General features: G+C 40.4%; 1 pseudogene across 1 annotated transcript in view; it reads right to left on the reverse strand.

The window, feature by feature from the left end:
- The window catches only part of LOC309601703 (potassium channel subfamily U member 1-like), a 50,506-nt pseudogene extending 38,078 nt beyond the window's left edge, over window positions 1-12,428 (reverse strand). The window contains exons 1-11 of the transcript in view: window positions 12,405-12,428; window positions 8,253-8,364; window positions 7,549-7,624; window positions 7,079-7,145; window positions 6,566-6,736; window positions 6,028-6,119; window positions 5,235-5,348; window positions 3,628-3,733; window positions 2,519-2,601; window positions 1,585-1,654; window positions 1,013-1,168 (exon numbers count right to left, since the gene is read on the reverse strand). The product of the transcript in view is annotated as a potassium channel subfamily U member 1-like (transcript). The remainder of the gene's footprint in view (window positions 1-1,012; window positions 1,169-1,584; window positions 1,655-2,518; window positions 2,602-3,627; window positions 3,734-5,234; window positions 5,349-6,027; window positions 6,120-6,565; window positions 6,737-7,078; window positions 7,146-7,548; window positions 7,625-8,252; window positions 8,365-12,404) is intronic.
- Window positions 12,429-13,788: the final 1,360 nt, after the last annotated feature.

Consider the following 13,788-nt stretch of genomic DNA (forward strand, 5'->3'; position numbering starts at 1 on the left):
TAATTTTGGGAAAAGTCCCCGAAGAGAGAAATAGCAGTCAAATTCTTTTGTGCAGGAGATTAATGTGAAGTATCACATGTAGCCACTAGGTGATAGCAAAAGCATGTCCACTGCAGGACTAGCAAAACTTGTTCAGGCAACTTCATGCCTAATAGTTCTGTCTTCTTATGTTTTTATTAAGTCTTCTGGTATTGATTTGGAAATATCTGAGCAACTTGTGCCCTGTCAAGTTAGTATGTAATTTATCAGTTTTGCATTGTAGCAGGTACTGATGAGGAAAGACAGATAAAAGGGGGATAAATTTGGATCACCCTCCTTGCAGAGAGGTAACAGGATTTCTAATTGTCACTGTTCTTGTGTAAATTACCCCGTAAGGCCCAACCAAAGAAATAAATAAGCCTAAAAGGATACTGAAGAAAAGCATGCTGTTAACTGGAAACGGTACATTGGACTGATTTTCAGCCCATTTTTGGGGGTGTCAAGCAGGAGTGGTTCCGTTTAAGTGCTTTAAGCACAGATTCAAATAATTAATGCCAGGGAGAATGGCATCAAGCACAGACTCAGAGAAGCCAACAGGGTCCATACTGCGCAGTAACCAAAATTGATTTACTGCATTCTCTCAGAGGCAGTGGAGCACTAGCATCACATTATTGCTTTTGAACCTATAGCAATAGGCAAGGTGTTTCCATGTATCAGCTAAATGCAGCAGCATGGCTTGCTATGGGCCATCCTTTGCTTTGGCACCTCCTTGCACACTATTGTAAAAGCATCCTTAGATTCTTTTGCTTCAGTATGCTCTAGAGCACTCTTTTCACCTCTTGCACTGAATTCAAATATTAAATTAGAAACAGTCTGTTAGGTTTTCTTGCCTTCTGTGCCAAGCTTAATCCCAGCATGATCAAGATAAGCTTCAAAAGACCTGGTTGCAGTTTCTACTCAGAAGTCAGGCAGATATTTCAGAGAAGATCCCACTGGGCTGTATTCACATTATTTAGACGAGTGAAGGACGTACCTCAGCATCCTCTTTCACGCTGAATAAATTGGTTAGGAGAGTAGACAAACCAGGAACAAGGCAGCTTTGTGCTACAAAGCGCAGCTTTAGTTCAGCGAAACAGATGATGCTGTCTCCTGTCCTCCAGTCCCAGCTGGGGATGTTCAGCAGGTGTACCTATTTCAGAGTAGGAAAGTGATTACAGCTCAGAGATAAGCAAGGCCACAATGTTCCTATAAAATGATGATTCTTGTCTTTCTTGCCTTCATGTTTTTTTCTTTTTTAAATCTCTGCTGGAATATGCTAACAGATAGCTAAGTGGACTTCTGAGGTTCTTTGGGTGTTTGTTTTTTTTTTTTTTAGGAGGTTTCTTAAACATTAAATGTGCATTTGCTGACAATTTTGACAAAACCAACAAAAGTTATTCTTTATTTTTAGCAATGTTAAAAGATATTCTAGATAGGTTAGTAATTGGATGAGTAAGAGACACTGGATAAAGATCCTGTTTTCATAAAAGGCAAGAGATTTTTGCTTCCATAAAGGACAGAATTTCAACCGTGACAACCCACGTGACGCACACACAATTGTGATACCTTGTTACGAGACTGAATTATCTGTAAAATTACTCTCATGTTCGGGTAGTGATTCTTGATAGACAGCACTCTCTACAAAAGATATAATTTCTGATTATAATTCTCCGTTCTGGCTAGGGTCTCATTTTTCAAGTCAGACTAGTTTACTCCAGCAAATAGCAATTGGAGAGTAGTGACAAAGAACAGCATATGACCCAATGCCCATATCCGGGACCTCTACACTTCAAGCATATCCAAGTCCACTATCTGGAGAGGAAGGTAGTCACCATCAAAAGATTTTAAGATAATGACAATGGCTTGGACACAGGGTGAAGAATCCTACCTGTGTCCCACTATAAAGTCTAGAGCTAAGAGAAGCAACAATAATGAGTGTTATTTCCTTCACCAATACCACCTGTAAATTTCATTCATAAAATAATATCTCCACTTCAGTAGATGCCCTACAAATAGAACATAAAGATAATCCACTTTGGAACTCAGACTTCTGGATTGTTTTGGGGGTACATTAATTATGCCATCAGATCGACACAATCCAGCAGTACAAAGGGAGTTCCCAATTCAAGTCCAGTATGAAGATGTGTAGAATTATCAAACCTGACAGCAGAGCTGCACCAGAGTAGTGTGCAACTCTCTTCAGTCTAAAGGAGCCAGACTCCTTGACTGCTAATATTCAGGATATTGAAGAAGGTAATTACACCATATTTAGTAACATCATATTCTGTATGGGGCTGCAAGGCTGCACAGCTGCTACCTGTCTCAATCCTTCAACACATCTGATAAAATCATAGCAGAAAGCAGTCAGTTGGCTTTCAGAGTTCTCCAGGCAGAAAAAAAACGTGACAGGACAAATATGTTCCCCTGCCAGCAGCACTATCTGTGTCACTGTTAATATCAATCAGATAGAGAATGAAAGCACTGGAGTATCTCATCCTACCTCATGATATTGGAAGTATCTTCAGTATAAGGTTGTGGAGGGTGAACATCTGCTACAATAAGACAAGCAGTCACAGATTCCATCTGTATCCCAGGAGAGAAAAGTTAAATCAGGGTTTAACCCCATCTGAAGTACAACAATCTCCAATAGCAAGCTGATTTAGTGGTACATGTCTTCAGTTAAAAACTTGCGTAAGATCATCATGATCCTATTACGTGGAGTCGTACACATGCCTGAACGTTTCAACAGCGATGCAGCTCCAGTCAAACATACATTATGTAACGCATATTTTATTTTCAAAGTGCTGCAACATGTGACATTAAGCTTCTAGCGCTAACATCTTCCTAGAACAGGTTACAAAATAGGCGGCTTTGCTATATTCTTCCCCAGCAAAGTCCAGTCGAAGCACTTCAAGGGTCAATATTTGGGCAGGTCAGAGACCTGTCTCAGTCATCTAACCAATACTAGGGCTGTGTAATGAAGTCGTTAACAACAACAACAAGTTTCATTTATGGTGGAGGTTTTATAGTCTGCTGGGAACTGGATGGAGATCTACCACTGTATTTCAAATAGGATAGTAACAAATAGAAACCACACTAAAGTTAAAGCCAGTGGTGGTTTTTTGTTTGTTGGTAACGTTTATTTGTTTTTTTCTTTCTTTAATCCAGGTCCATTCCTTCTGCTTCTATTGGAATATTTTAATGAGCCTTTAGTATTTCAAAACATGAGGTGTCTTCTTTTCTGGACATCCATGAATGAGACCCAAATACGCTGCATGCTCTAAAGATGAGCAATTTCCAGAAATGTTGCACTCCATAATATTCCTCTTTCAAAACCAGATGATCAGTTTGGCTTTCCTCTTTATTTTTCCTGTTTCAGTGCTCGAAAAATTTATAGCCTGAAAAGTCTGTTATGCCCGACTCTTGCATTCTCAGTTCCCATGAGCAATATGTCGGTATGCAAAAGGTACCACTAAAATCAGCGGAGCTGCTTGAAGTGTAAATCTCAACACGAATGGAGTAAATGCAGCTCAAGCATCCTTTCGTAAGGGACAAGATTTTTACAAGGTTGGCTTATCTACAAGAAAGGGCAAACGATGAAGTTCTTACCCCAACTCTCTTCAGATCTTCGGAGTTTAGTGCAGAGCCATAAAAGAAAGTCATGTAGGCTGCACAGCATTTGAACACAGCTTCCAGCTCCAGACTAGGAAGAGATCTATTCAATACAAACAACAGGGGGGGAGAAGAATCCATCAATCTCTCATAATTACATTCTCTGCAAGTCTCCATTTCTCAGAGAAGCTATTTGCCATAACTACTTGCTGTTTAAAAAAAGCTACAGGGATTTTGGCAGCTCAGTTAAAGTACATAGTTTAGATTTTAATGAAAACAAGCTTTTATAAAACTTAACAGTCATGGAAATGTTTCCTGGATTTTTCCTGTCTTCTGCTATTGTCATTAATTTTTCATGAGTATCATTCCACAGCCATCCATGCAACTCTAATTTTACAGCTCACTGTTACTCCACAAGAGTCAGGAAATGACACTTCCTAGGGTTTGATTCTGCATTCTCTTTTCAAATGAAACTGCTGAACTTCAACTTTCTCTCCAACTGAAGTGTTATTTTCCTATTCAATTTATGCAAACCATCTCATCCAGGAACTTCTGTAACATTCTCTTCTACAGAAGCTGTACAATACGTTATCGAGATATTCCTACGCTGATCCCAGTAATGAAGCATGCCCTGTAGGAAGGTATCCAATCTTGATTTAAAGGCAGGAGTTGGAAAATCCACCCATTCTCTGAGCAGTTTGTTTCAGTGATTATTAATCATTTCTCACTTTCAAAAATGCATGCCTTGCTTCTTACTTGAGTTTGCTCAACTTTGAACTCTAGTTATCAGCTTTTGCTATACCTATCTTTTCCAGAATAAAGAAGATTTTTATACTGGTTGTGAAGCTACTTAGGCACTTTAATTGAGCCAAACTCCCTATCCTCTTCCTGTTATGCTAAACAGACTGAACTCTACATCTCTTCCTCTAAAGCACTTTTTCCTGTCTTTGAACCACTCTTGTACCTCATTTCCCTGCATCCTCAATTCAACATCTCTCTCAAAATGTCACGGTATTTCAAAAGACATGCCTCTAATATTCTGCTCACCTCTTGCCCCGCCTCTACCGCATTCCAAGGTAAAATTGTGTTTTGGCTCCCAGCAATCACCTCCCTCTGAAGCTTCTGCTTTCAGAAACATCTCTAATAGCTTCAGCTAGGCAGAAGAAGGGGATCTGACAGGACAGTTGAAATGCCTGATATTTTTGGCACAGAAAAGTAGCTTCACTTTCCTCCGTTTGCTATACACCAGCATGACCAAATGGAAGTTACAAATTTTCTCCCCAGGATGAAAAAACGTATAAGGAATTGAGACAGCTGACAATTATTTGATTGCCAGACTTGGCAAGACTTAAAGTTGGTTATCTCTGGCAAAGCTAGCTTACTATGCAATTTACAAAGAAATTTTTTTTTTTTTTTAATTGATCACAACAGAAAACATCTTATCATGAACATTCCAGCACGAAAGCTCCGTTGCTACAATTTGGTTTGTAACTCCCACTAATTAGTTACACAGCATTGCTTTCCTTTACTTTCAGATCTCCTACGTTTCCCCTAAGTGTTCAGGGAATCAAAGTGAAATATCTCAAAGAAATAAGGATACTTACTCTCCCAGAAAAAGGATTTCTGTGCAAACATTTCCCTTGTCCCGAAGCAAAAAGTCTTGTACGAATGCAGTGACGCTCTCCAGAGTGATATTACTACCACAGACAACAATATAGCTATAGGAAGAGATCAAGCAAGATTTGTCACTTTGAAAATAGCAGAACGGTTGTTGCAAAGCTGACACTGTATGAAACTACACACCTGCTTGTAGTATATTAATCCTAGTGATGCAGAAGACAGTTTGTGTCTTTGGTTTGATGGAAATTTCATCCATCGTGACTGTACTTCAGAAGTTATTTTGGAAAGGAAGAGGAACTGTAAGTGTTAGAAGCTGTGAATGGTAGACGTTCCAAAAACAAAGAGTCACAGAAGGGACTTTGTAAGACCTGGTTAAAGCTGTATCTGCCCAGTCCTGTGAGTGGCCAAAAAAAAAAAAAAAAAACACACCCAAACAAAACAACTCCACCACCCAAAAAACCCCAACAAAGCCAAACCACACCTACACCAAAAAAACCGCATTACCACCACCAATGAAATAGGTCTCTTCAATCTCTAAGTTAGGCTATCACGTCAGCTAGCTTCTCTTCCTTTGAAAATAAAGCCCATGCTGAATAGTGCTGTTGACGAGGTTTATTCAGACAGTCTTGAGGTAAAGATCAACCAAGAGTAACTTTCAGGGTTTCATTTAAGTTACCACAGGAAGTTTATTTAGCTTCTCATTTCTTCTGAGCTGGTTCCCAGCTTAGTCACTGATCTGATGTTTATTTTCCAAAGACAAACAGCAACCATGCTTACTTTTTCCCACTTACCATTTCATAGGAGGATTTGTAATTTTTACGGCTTTCAACAATTTCCACAACTTCAGGGATAAAGTTTGCAAATAGTACCTAAGACATCAAGAAAAAAAAAAAAACATCATCTTTCTCAGGGCCGATTTTGTCTCTCCTAACCACGATAAATTAATTTTTGAGAGTTTAAAGTATGTGGAACAACAATGACAAATATACTTCGGATTCCTAAAAATCACTGGCAGGAATGTACAACTGTATGATGTAGTGATAACGGATTTATGCCGTTGATACCTTGGATTAATTTTATCCAGTATTTTGGCTCTTGCCAGTATTTGCAGCTGCAGGAAGGAATACTAGAAGCCCTGCCAGCTCTTAGAAAATTACTCTATAGCCTTGCCAGTAAATACTTAATGTCAAAACTCTCTTTGCTCATAGATGCCTAATCCCTACTGCAACCCTGCTAAGATCGAATTTTTGATGACACTGCTGTTCACTGCCTGTCCCCAGCTGCCATTTTCAGTAAAGAAATAGAGGTTTCTTACCAAACCACCAATAATGAAGAAAATAACGAAGGTTCAACCCAATGTTGTTTGAACCACATCATCACCATAACCAACTGCAGACGTAGTCATCATTACTAGGTGCATGCATTTGGAACAGCTGAGGGACTGGGAATTTGCAGGCTGAACCCAAGGATCTCCCTTGTTTTCTACCTGCCTGGGGGCAGGAAAAGAGGAGAGAGAAGTTTAAATTGGTTTTGGTTTCAGGCCATCTCCAATTCACAATTATTTCATTAAAAAATTAGCACTATTTTAGTTATTGCTGAAGTGATTAATGACTGGGCATGGAACAGGAGGGTATTGCATCAATGGAACCACATCTGATAACAAATGCAAGTAAACTACACTGGCCTGAGTCATGCTTTGTCCTGGTACAACAAATTTGTTGTCTCCTAAGAGAATGCTGCATTTGTTTGGAAAAAACCTATACCCAAAGCTCACATGACAATACTGATTTACGGTGACAAGGAAGGATGTGTAGCTGATTATACACACCAGGTGAATAAATCCTGCAGCTGTGAGCCAGGTGCTGATAAATACAGCAAAGAGTTTGACTGAATAACTGGAGGTAGAAAGGGAAAAATCCCAGGACATTTAGAATGTAACGTAATCTCTGCCAGAGTCAAAATTTCCTACATGACCTTACTCTACTCAACAAAACTCTTCTCTAGTGAGTGTAAGATTACATCCAGCCCTTTCTATCACAGGCAACATATCAAATAATGCCATTTTTGACATTTATCAAATCTCTAAAACCTTTATGATTTCCACTCATTTCCCCACCGCCAGAGTCTCACTGAGCTGATGGTTATAAAATTTTTTGTAATTTCCAGTGCAACATTATTGATATTCATTTTTTTCCATATGCAACACTAGTATTCTCCTTTATTACCTGAGTCAGCCAAAATACACACATCAGGGAGAATGTTAGGCTTCCAAGTGTACTTGGCAAGGCTTTAGCTTACTTGTTCTTCGCGATCCTGAGGAACTGTAGTATTCACGGAAGTTCTAACCACCTGAGTGCTCTCAAAAAATGCAAACCTGCAGAAAAGCAAGAAAGTCAGAGGAGAAGAAAAAAACCTGTCTAGAAGTGGAGTGTTTCCATGTATTCAGATATGTTTAAATATGCACGCTTTGTTTTCCAGATATTTACCGTGGATCCTACCTCAAACCTGGCAAGAGAGGATAACATTGCTCAGTATTCAGAGCCTTTATGTCACTGGATTTCCGCTTATGTCCTGAAAGGAGGCCGTGAATTATGAGAAAAATTAAAAATTGCAGTTCCTTTGAGTTGTAACCTGAAGGCTTAAGTGACACACTGGTCCACTAGACTATAGACCCCAGAGCATGCAAGAAAGCGATTCACAAAAATCAGGGTACCATCTTTGCTTCCCTGCTGGGTAACTCCTCATGCAGTTGGTCAGGTACAGTGACTGCTCGGATACTAAAAGCCAGGCAGACAGATAAACAGAATGGAGACAGACTTGGGTAAATTACAAGCCCCTCAAAATTAAAGGAGTTTTTGCCAACAAGGCATAATTTTGCTCCCAAAGACCAGTTTTCATACTGATGGTCAAAGCCTCCCGGAATCAAAATAAACTTGAAGGGAGTCTTGACGTAAGATGCAGAACAACATGGATGGAAAACAGGATCTCCAAGTCTTACTTACCAAGCCAATTCCTCTTTAAATAATAGGAAACAAAAACTGGAAGGACGGTGAAGAAATCCACAAGAGAATTCAGCTCAAGCCAGAACCTCAGCTTGTCATCCGCTGCCACAAACTAAAGATGGATAACATCAAAAAGCATCAGTGCTGTGTGATCGTGGTTCTCATCAGAGCAAGAAGGCAGCTCTCCGAGGAAACGCATTTTTGCGGTCTGCTTCCTTCTCTATTGTTTTGGCTTCCGTGGACCCCCTTAACATTCCTGTTTTGTTTCAGAAAGGCTTGGGCTGGAGCCCCAAGAACACAAAATGGGCTGGACCCAAAGGTATAACGATGCTCTCTTTCTCTCCCTCTTTCTCATCTGCCCCTTTCATCTTTTTTCTAGGGTGTCTTTCTCTGGTACTGCAGCATCAGGAACAATGAATTATAAAACCAAAGGGCAGGCAAGACCCCATCCCCATTACATCGATCTATAACAGGGAATATCCTGTTTTCTAATGACTTAGACAAAAATTCTCATGTCAAAAGCTACAATCAAAATGTATTTCACACCAGTGCAACTAATGTAATTTTAACAACAGATGGCACACAGCTATAGAGTTTGTTCAAGAGAAGCTGAAGAGAGACCTGACTAATTCATTCAGTGGTTTAAAGGCATGGAGAAAGACAGACAAGGCTAACGTGTGAGCTGGGAAATGTTGCAGAAATGCTAGAAATAACCAGATTCCAAAGGGAGAAAATAAAGTAATTACAAGAAACCGTGAAAAACCAGAGTTTGTACTCTGTTTGTAGTTGTACTACAGAGCACCTGCTGTCCACACAGGTAAACTGCTCCAAAGTACAGCTCATTTTTAACTCAACTTTCCCATAAAGTGCTCTTACCCGTGATCCAAAACAAAGGAGGAAGGAAGCATTGAAGCCTGAATCTACATAAAGGATGCTGTCTGGAAAGGAGATCTTGAGTTCCTCTGCTCTAATTGGGAAATGGACATCACAGCCAGTGGAGGGAAGGGCAAAAAAGAAAACAAAACCAAGCAATAGAGTGACTATAAAGTAACATCTGGTTTGGATTTTTATTATGAAATAATCACTAAAGCAAAATTTAAATGTATTCACAATTTTGTTTAATTTAAATCTCTACTTCCTCATTGAGTTAGGCAGAATAAATGGCTGTTAATAGCAGGTTTTCATTAGCATTAGCAAGCATCTTAAAGCACAACATTATTTATCTATCACGCAAATATACTGGAAAGATTGGGTTTCATATATTTATAGAGTGCTTATGCAAATCTTATGCAAATCCTTCTGTTGACTTCTTCAGGAAAATGGTTTCACCCTTCTCCTGTGGACCAGTATACTCTTCTGTATTCCGCTTAGTCAGCGGAAAAGAGAGCTCCTGTAGCTATTTCTTACTGAACCCCTTCTGAACACGGCCTTCTAGCTGCCAAGGGAGTAGTTGAAGCACTGAGTAGTTTCCATCAAAGTCTGCCAGGTTAGCTTACAACACCAATTTAAATTTTCTAGGCCAGCCTCACTGACCTTGCATGAAATAGGCTTACAGAGTGCTCAAACTAAGTGCAACAGCATAGACTGATGCAAGTGGTAAACTCTGGCAGTAGAAAGCTGTGGGAATAAGCTTTTCCCACTGGCACCACCTGGTCCAACAACGGATGTTTGACAGTGTCTGAAGAGATTACAGGCCACGTTCTCTTACTCGCTTGCTGACATATTGCCTATACCAGGCCGACAGCAAGCCAGGTACATCGCTTATGAGCCATCTGAGGCACCTCTGCCTCCACCCACGCAGGGGATATTTTGAAAGCAGAAACACAACAAAGTAAACTAGTCCCATACGTCAGCCCAGGGGAACATCTACTCTCACCTACAGGTGTAATGCTATTCATTGAAAGAACTCTGTGTAAATAGGATTAACTGCCTGTTTATTCCTTAAAAACCCAACTCTTTCCCTTCTGAAGCTACTCCTAGATGTTTGTCAGATTTATAATGTCTTGGGATTAAACACTATATTGGATTGCTCTTGATGTATAATTCTGCTTCTCAGTTTTACCCCTGCTGATTGAATTCAGTTCAGAGTGCTCCACAGCTTTTATATTTTATTTATTTCATTTTATGATTCCATTTTATTTTTCCAGTGTTGTGCACCAGTCCAAGCAAAGAACTGAGAACAATGCTCTGGCATATTAAATCAAAGGGCTTTACATATTAATATCTTTTTACCCCTGAGCACATTCTACAAAATATATGTATTGAGGTGAAGACTGGTAGAGGCTACAGTGTGCTTTCCTACTCAGTCTTGTTATTTTAGTCCCATCAAATTGTTTACCAAAGGCTGGATTTTATAGAAGAGCTCCATTCCCATTTAGGTACCAAAAATAAATGGCCAGACTTTCAAAAGAGCTTTGGGCAGCAGGTGGTGATCTTTATTAAAAGTCCAGCATTCTCTAAACATTGCGATAGCAACAGCTGGGCTTTGAATGCTTTTGAAAATGTCTGTACCAAAATGGGTGCTGCACTCTTTTCAAAAGCTGTAGGATTTGGACATCTGTTCCTCAGTTCTTCTGAAAATCCAGCCTTGAAGGTATACACACAAAAAACTACATGCAGTGAAACCTCGACAGCTGTAACAGAAGATACAAAACACAGTTTTTCCTTTCTGGCTGCATTGTGTAGTTCCATGCACTACTCAGGCTGCTGCTGTCATGCAGCTATGCCCAAGGTATGCTCTTCTGGCATCTGTAATCCCTGTAAAGTATTGGCATCTTAAAGCAAGGGGGGAATATGTACCCGACAACCCACGGAGCTCAAAGGGGTCTGTCACATATCAGTGTCCATTGGCTCCTCTGGCTCATATCTGTGGCCACAGAACAGCTCTTAGAAAACACATCAGCTTAGCAGCTTGTTTAAACAAGCTTTTTGGATAAACATTAGTAATCTACTTACTCAGCAAGATTGACAAAATAAACGATGAGAGCACCAATATTCAGAAAAAACCACCAGTATCACCTGAAAACACAGGCATCAAAGAGGATGTTATGAGGCTCACTCTGGTAGTAACACAGCTTCCATCTAAAACAGGCATGCATCTAACACACCACTTTTTCTGTTCTTCTATGACTTACAGGAGATGCAGAAGGAATAAAATTCTGTTACCTACACTCCGCAGCAATTCCAAGATAGAGATTTTAGTTAGGCATATGCACAATGAACCAAAATCTCAACCGATTAAGTCAACGCTGTCATGTTGATTTGCTGCTGTTGAGGGCTGGACGCAGCTGACCACCTAACGCCAGTTCCCTGCTTGTCATTGTGAAAGGCCAGGGAATCAAACCCATGTGACTAGTTGGTCATTCACTTGCAGCCACCAAAGTCTAATACACAAAAGGATGCTCAGATTAAAAAAAGGCAGTTAAGTTCCATTGAGATGTGTCATTGGCACATCCTTTTTTGGCACATAAAACACTACTCTCAATCCTTTGGACATGCATTTTAAAAACAGTTCCCATTGAAAGAGTAAGCCACCAAGCAAGCCATCAGGGCTGAATCACTCAGAAGTGATTCAATTACCCAATAGATAGAGATCATGTAGCCAGACCCAGCAGTCTGCCTACAGTCAGATCCAGGGAGACATCAGATGGTGGGTTTCAGTCATTTTATATAACTTCTCCTGCTTAGGAACTCTCCACATCATCTCTCCAGGCCAAACACATTTGTATGAGGAAAAAGTATGACTTAGATCATATGAACTGCAAAACTTGACACATACTTGTGTTTTCACTTGATGTCCTCATAAGAGCAGATATGCCTCACCGCCTGCATTAGAAGAAACCTGTGCTAACCCATCTACTTACCAGTACACACCCCCTAGGCGTTTGAGCTGACAGAATCATTTCTACCTCTGCAGAGAAGACTCTTATCTTTTAGATCAAACTTTGTTTCCTTTTGTGTGGCCACCAGACATCTTTGTCCTGACAGAGAAGCAAACAGATTGTTAACCTTGGCTTTGCCAGACACTGTTTCCCAAGCTGGCTGAAGTCAACACATCCAGTCACCACCAAATCTGAACGGGGATTGAAAGTAAGAGGGGGGTGGAATATATTTTCCTTTAGATAAGCTACTAAAAGCTTCAGAAAGCCTTACCTCCTTGGAATTTGCTGAGGGCATGCTGTGCAGACACATACTGTGATATACAGATGCAGTCTCAGTTCTTCTCTACCAGTTGCACCAATGAACGTTGATGCTCATCACCTTAAAGCGATCGCCCCATAACCCGAGTCTGAAGGGAAGAGCGTGCTCTGTTGCTAATAACACTCTCTACTAGTCTCCCCACCCTTTCCCATCTTATGCCAGGTGCGAATTAATTTTCTTAGTTTTCACCATGTAAGACATTCCCTAGCATATGCCCTGGAATATCTCAGTTCCAATGTTCTGTTTTAACGTGGCCTGCTACCTTTTTTACTGTATGCCAGTAACAGCCCCAGGTAAGACTTCAATCTACGGTATAGCTTCAGCTAATTCTGATTAGCTTTTGCTATGAGGTAGGATTCTGTCCTTCTTGCAGATACAGCTATTAATAACTGCAACAAGTAACTAACACAGATTATTCAATGACAGAAAACCTGTAAACACCTACCAGAAAAACAAAAAGACCAATGCTGCTTGTAATGTGAGATACTGTGCTGGCCTCTCTTTTTTTACAATCAGTTTCCCAGGCACCAGAATCTGTGAAGAGCTAACACTTAAGAGCTAAACCCCACCTCTGCACAGCAGCCAAAAGAACAGCAGAGAATCAGATTAATTTAACATTTTGGCAAACAGAGATGCCTACAGTTTGCCAGCAGCACAGGTGTTCCCTTCATTTTCTGCCCACACAATCCAGGTGAGCTGATGAGAATGTCAAGCCCTCCCTTGGAAGTGATGGAGTGAAACAGCCTGCGACAGTTGTTGGAGGCAAGGTGAAGTGACACAAGCAAAGGGCTCTTCAGTCCTGCAAATTACATTGTAACCAGGTACTTAAGTGACCTGGATATGTCATACGAACCATCCTGGTGATATCCTTGGGAGCTACTAATACCTTCTAAAAAATTCCACAGTGCACATGGGGAGGAGCGGGGTCAAAAGACGATAGATCTTTCGGTGGTGGATTTGTTTTTAGCATGCTTGTCCAGTCTGTTCAGACCATGTGAAAGAGGCTATTCTAAAACAGTGAAAAACAACTTGAGACATTTTTTCCAATAGTTGCAGTATACAGAGCGGGGAGTTATGGTCTTGAGAGACATCTTGAGCATGTACATGTATTCCTCATTTCTGTTATGAGCTCTGCCTTGGTGTTTAAATATCTATGTGTATGAGATACTGTGTGTGTGCACATGCTAGCTTGTGTGTTCAAGAATCAGAGGTTGTAGGCAAACGTGGATTGAAAAGGCAAGCATTATAGTGCTCCTGTGTGCATCTGTGTTTATCTACATGCATATATAGGTGCCGAGTTTCTGTACGGGTATGTTTGTGCAGCGAGTAATATCTA

The sequence above is a fragment of the Platalea leucorodia genome, assembly GCF_965183815.1.
Source record: "Platalea leucorodia genome assembly, chromosome: W".
In the NCBI taxonomy this organism is placed as follows: domain Eukaryota; kingdom Metazoa; phylum Chordata; class Aves; order Pelecaniformes; family Threskiornithidae; genus Platalea; species Platalea leucorodia.